We start from the raw sequence: 6,380 nt of genomic DNA on the forward strand, positions 1-6,380 counted from the left end.
ACACTGTATATCGACAAAATAAAATTAAGAAAAAAAAAAAAAAGAAGCCGAGATTTGAGCACTAAATGTGCTCATCACTACTCGATTGTCATTGCTTCTAGGTCTTTTCAGCTGAGAGAGCAAGGAAGTATATGTGGGTAAACTGAGTCATGTTTATATACCTAAATATAAATATTTCTGCATGTAAGCAACTATATCTATATTAAGCTAAACATGAGTTTATACTGATGTCTTCAACTCTAGTCCATTACTATGGAGGTCATCTCACTCTCCTCCCCTTGCTAGTCTCTAGATTCCCTCTCCACAGTGAGAAAGCTGGCTCCCACAATCTGCCGTCATTTATTTAATTGTTCAGTTCTACTCTACATATATAGCCGTACCAGAAGTGTCAAGCCACACCACAATGGGAAATGATTTTGTCAACTGGAGTTCAGTACTTGTATAGAGTTCCTTTTGCTTTTAGTCTAACAAACTCCACTCATTCCCAAAGTTACTTTTCAGCACATTTTTTCACAACCCACATCAATGAGGTTATTTCACATATTTGTATACAGTTAGATTCTCTTAAAACAGTCTACGTTCCATCCTGCTATCCCCTGACATTCTAAGTGATTGTTTTTTTAAAAATTTTCTTGAGTAAATGTTGCTCTTTGTGCTGTAAAGTTCTGTGGGTTTGACAAATGCAGAAGGTCATGTATCTACCATTATAGTATCATACAGAATAATTTCACTGCCACAAATATATCCTGTACTTTACCTATTCAACCCTTTCTCATCCCCCAAGAAAGTCTTAAAGTCAAGTAGTGTCAGTCCTGTGATTTGGCTCTTCTTCCTTAGCATTGTACTGGCTCTTCTGGGTATTTTGCCTTTCCATATAAACTTTAAAATTAGTTTGTTAATATCTACAAAACAACATGCTGGGATCTTGATTGTGCTTGCATTTAGTCTATAGATCAAATTGAGAAGAATTGATGACAATAGTGAAACTTGCAATCCATGAACATGAAATATCTCTCTATTTATTTATATCTTTGGGTTATTAAAATCAGTTTATTTATGGAGATGTTATTTTTTCTGCATATAGTTCCAGCTCGTATTTTGTTAGATTTATACCTGAGTATTAAATTGTTTTTGTTTCTATTGTTAATAATATTATGTTTTTAATTTTGAATTCCAATTGTTCATTGACTGTTTATAAGAAAGCAATTGGCTTTGTATAGTAACCATGTATGCTAAGTATCGAGATAGTCAGTTTGTGGAAATTTTTTACCAAATTGAAGAAGTTCACCTTTATGCCTAGTTTGCTAAGAGTTTTTTTAAACCATGAATGTGTGCAAGATTTTGCCAAATGCATTTTTTTGCGCCAATTGATATGATTGCATGCTTATTTTCCTTTTGCCTGCCAATGAAGTGAATTGTATTAATTTATTCTTAAACATTGAATCAGCTTTGTATACCTGAAATAAATCCCACTTGAACACTATGAAGGGTCTTCAAAAGATTCATGGAAAATGTATATTATGAAAACAAAGCATGAATTTTAATTTTTTTTTTTTGCACCCAAATAAACTTGTACTAACTTGTTATAACATACCTGAACAGGACCTAGTTTGAGGCACTAAAAAGGATAAGACATTAGTTTGAAAAGAGCCCCTATCAGAGCAACATGAATTCTGTTAAAATTGAAGCAAGAACAAACATAAAATTGATGGTGAAGCCTGGGTGAGATCATTGATGCTTTACCAAAAGGCTGTGGGAACAATGTCCCAAAGAAGTCAGTAGTTTACACATGGATAACTCGTTTTAAGAAGAGATGAGACAATGTTGAAGATGAAACCTGCAGCAGCCATCCATCCACACGAATTTGCAAGGAAGAAACGAACCTTGTTCATGCCCTAATTGAACAAGACTGATGATTAACAGCAGAAACAATAGCCAACACTATAGACATCTTAATTGGTTCAATCAAAGCAAAAGTGGACCAGTCAAGAGCAACAGTTTTGGGGGATGTTCAAGACATTTTGCTTGTTGACTTTACGAAGGACCAAAGAACAATCACATCTGCTTATTAGGAGAGTGTTTTGAAAAATTTAGCCAAAGCTTTAGGAAAACAAACAAACAAACAAAAACAAAAACACCCAGGAAATCTTCACCAGAGAATTCTGCACCACGACAATACTCCTGTTCATTTCTCTCATCAAACAATTGCAATTTTGCAAGAGTTTCAATGGGAAATAACTTAGCATCCACCTTACAGTACTGATTTGACTCCTTCTGACTTCTTTTTTTCCTAATTAAAATAAAAAATCTTTAAAGGGCACCCATTTTTCTTCAGTTAATAATGTAAAATCGACAGCATTGACATGGTTACATTCCTAGGACTCTCTGTTCTTTAGGAATGAACCAAATGTCTGGTATCATCACTTACAAAAGTGTCTTGAGCTTGATGGATTATGTTAAGAAGCAAAGTTTATCTTTTTTATTTTTATCTTTTAATTCCATTTTCCACTAACTTTCTGCATGCATATGTGGAGTAATTCTTTATATATCGTTGGATTAAATTTGCTAACATTTTGTTAAAGAATTTTGCATCTGTGTTTATAAGAGATATTGCTGTGTAGTTTTCCTTCCTTGTAATGTCATTGTCTGGTTTTGGTATTAGTGTAATACTGGCCTCATAGAATGAGTTAGGAAATTTTCCCTCTGCTTCTATTTTCTGGAAGATATTGTAGATAATGGGAATCACTTCTTCCTTAAATCATTGGTATGATTTGCCAGTAAAACCATTGAGGGCCTGGTCCTTTCTTTTATAGAAGGTTATAAATTATTGATTCAATTTTGAGTAAAAGGAACTGAGGTAAAAAGGCCTTTCATGTGAGGTTTTGAGTTAATCTGGCTAGGAGTTGGGATGAATTTAATGTTTTCTAGAGCTGTACATAATGGGAGCTTAAAATTCTCTTTGTGTTCTTTTCTTCTCCCCTATGTTATTTCGATTTCCCTAAGAGCTCCTTCTTAAATAAAGTCTGTGCTTCAACTCTAAGCAATGGCTTAGAGTTGATAGGATGGTACGGAGTCCTGAAGAAAAATACATTCTATAATCTTATAATTAGATCTCATTCTTTCAGAGTGCGTGAACCCCAGGGTTGTAACTTTGACGAGTGTTTCACCAGATTTTATTTTCTTCCCCCTTCCATAGGTGGGACAGAAATTACATAGCTGGAGTTATATAATTTCTTTTCTGCTGCCTAGGTGAGATAAGGCTCTGGTAATGTCTTTTTTTTTGCCTGGAAAAGTAGGCTGTTGTTATGGACAATTTACTAGGAATATTTTCAAATGACTAGTTTTCCCTCCCCCTGTCAAACACAGGAGGTGATTTTTCTTGGCTATCCACCCTAAGAATCTGATGTCTTGTGAAGCGCATGAAAGTTTGGGTGCCCCAAAGACTGTGGCCCTCAGGGCTTCCTCATTTTTAAGCTAACCCACACTTAACGTCCAGTAGTTTGTTCAAATTACCATTGAAGTGTTTCTACCAGTTATGGTTCCAGCAGCTTCTGTTCCAGATAAGCAGATCTTGACAGTGTTTCTCTGTATTCACCTGTCTCCCCACATTTCAAGATGGTAGTTTTCCCTTTGATGTCAATCTTCTCATGGATTCATTTTAGTTTGTTTAGATTTTTGTTGTTGTTGTATGGGACTAACAACTTTCCATCTCTTTACATGTTGAAGCTAAATCTGGAAATCCAGTAACATCCTCTTTTAAGTAACTGCCACCATCTCAGATTTCCTTTCTCCTTCCCCTGCTGTTTTCTAAGATGGCATCTGAGCATCTTGGAGAAAGAGTATATGTGATCTTATAGTGGGGGAGAGAGGGTGATAAGGATTGAATTGTGTCCCCCAAGTTTTATGTATTAGAAGCTTTATCCCCACTGTGACTGTTGGGAGGGTGGGAAATCCTATTATGATAATTGATAGGTGGGGCCTTGAAGAGGTGATTAGATTGTCAGGCCCATGCCATTGTGAATGGATTAATCTATTTGATGGTTTAATAATAGTCATGGACATGGTTCTGAGAACTTTAAAAGGAGACCCAATGAGGAAGTTAACTCTCTCTATGCTCAGCCATTTTCTTCCATGTGAGACCCCTGCATTGCTATAAAGCAACCATGAAAGAAGACCCTCACCAGATAAGTTCCCCAGACTTTGGACTTCCCAGCCTCTGAAACTGTAAAGAATAAATAGTTTCTTTATAAATCACTCAGTTCCATGTATTTTGTTATTAGCAACAGAAATGGATTACTACAGGGAGAGAAGAGATCCCTTCCATATGTTCTGAGGTTCTTGTTCTGCTCTGGTTTTCATTGTGTCTTCCCAGAGGTGTTGCTCGCATACAAGGTTATTGCTTGCTAAGCAAGTGTCAGCAGCTGAGGTCTTTGGCCAGTGAGAAGATGATATTTTCTCTCCTGGCTCTGATAGTCCTCTCTGCTTACTCACTCCCCTTTGACCTTGCTGACACTGTGGACACCCACAGTTATGGAAATACAGCCCATTTAATCTGAATCTGATCATCCTCATTAGGGCATAGGGTATTCTGAGAGACACGTCTTTTCCAGAGTCCCAAATAGTCAGTGGGGCAAAAGCTTTTCTGCTTTTGACTACACTCTCAACATATGTTTCGCTTTGGAACTTAGCTCCAAGGGAGGGAGGCCATGACAACCTTGTATCTCCACCAGACTCTGCACTTTTATATCGTTTTTAATCTCAAGAACCACTCAGGGCCAAGAAGGAAGGACTTTCTCCTAGCTCATTCTCATTTCCATGGTTCTACTCAACATCACAGCCTCTTCTTCCCCAGTGGGTCATTCATCCCCCACCTTTTTCAGAGGCTATGATGGTGAAAACAGTGTGTAAAAACATGACTAAATGGAGGGAATACAACATGCTGGTTTAATATTTTCAATGGATTCTTACCTTTACAACTACAAAATAGGTATATTAATATTTATCTTAAGAGATCCTTCAAAGATTGGGATAATGTATTTGTATACCATGTGGAAAACTGTACTCATTATAAAAATGTGACTCTTTATTATTTGACACTGCTAATTACTTTCATATAAACTAATACCAATACTTTCATTCAGGGGTTATATTATGTAGGTTGGAATGGTAAATTTTCAGCAAAGTAGAAACTATCATCTTGATTTCCAAAGACTCTTAAACTTGCTAATTTAATGTTGAAGGAAAAGACCAGTAGTAATATTAGAGGATTATCACAATAACATTTTAACTCACTCCTCACTATAAATTTCTTTGTTTTCCTTCAAAGCATTAATAATGGATAAAAATTTGTGGGTACTTTTTCTTCCCTGGAGAAGTACATGGACTAAGAAATGATAGTAAGAAAAGGAGCAAGAGAAATTTTATGGAAGGCAAAAGTCAGCAGTACCACATGCAGCTAGAATTGCTGGTAAAATTCAGGACCTAAAGGTGGCCTGTGTATTTGGGCTCATGGACTTCAGAATTTCCAACACATTTTGCAATATTTAATAATAAGTTAAATGGCTGAAAGAGTAGAGAAATAAAGTTCTGCAATAACTCAGGTTCTTTGAAGAGCCAGAGGCCACAACACACACAGTTGAGGAGTGCATTAAAAGTGAGAAATTGAACACGGTAAATCTGGACAAAACTTCTCAGTAAACTGAGAAAGGAGTGAAGACAAAAACACTGAAGAAAGGGTGATGCAAAGTTAGAAAGGTTCTGTTTTGTTTCTGTTTTGCTTTGTTTTTATTTTAGGATGGAAGAGACTTTAACATATTTATTGATGGAATTTTCTTTATCCAGGAGAGAGAGACATTGAAGATATAGAAAAGTGAGGAAATACTGAAAGAACAAAGAAATGGAGAGAGTGGTGGAGAAATGGATTGAGAAATTGGACTTTAAAGGGACTAGGTTAGAAGAAGTTGGAATGGCTGCAAACATAGACAGAAAGCTGGGCTGGAGTTAAATCAGTCGATCCACTCCTGGTGGGAAAAGGATGATCTGCTGAGAGTGAAGGGGCTGGGTATTGAGTGCCTATGTAAATCTTCCACAAATCTTGCTAGGTACAAATTGCCTATTAAGCCATTTAATTAGAAGTACCATGGAATCAATGCTTCAGAACTCTGAGGCTTTGTGTTCTCAATGATATGCAGAATTAAGCCTTTTTTCTGAATTGTCAGGCAGAAATATAAAAACAAAGTCACAATACTGATCTTTCATTCTGATAAACAGGCTATGTCATTTTAGAGGGAGGAAGAAAAATCATATGTTGGAGAGCTTTCTGTCCATTGCTCCCTGGATTATTGTGCCTCGGTTTACCTTCCTGCCTCTCCCACTAGAAG

The sequence above is a fragment of the Cynocephalus volans genome, chromosome 13 (genome assembly GCF_027409185.1).
Source record: "Cynocephalus volans isolate mCynVol1 chromosome 13, mCynVol1.pri, whole genome shotgun sequence".
Lineage (NCBI taxonomy): Eukaryota > Metazoa > Chordata > Mammalia > Dermoptera > Cynocephalidae > Cynocephalus > Cynocephalus volans.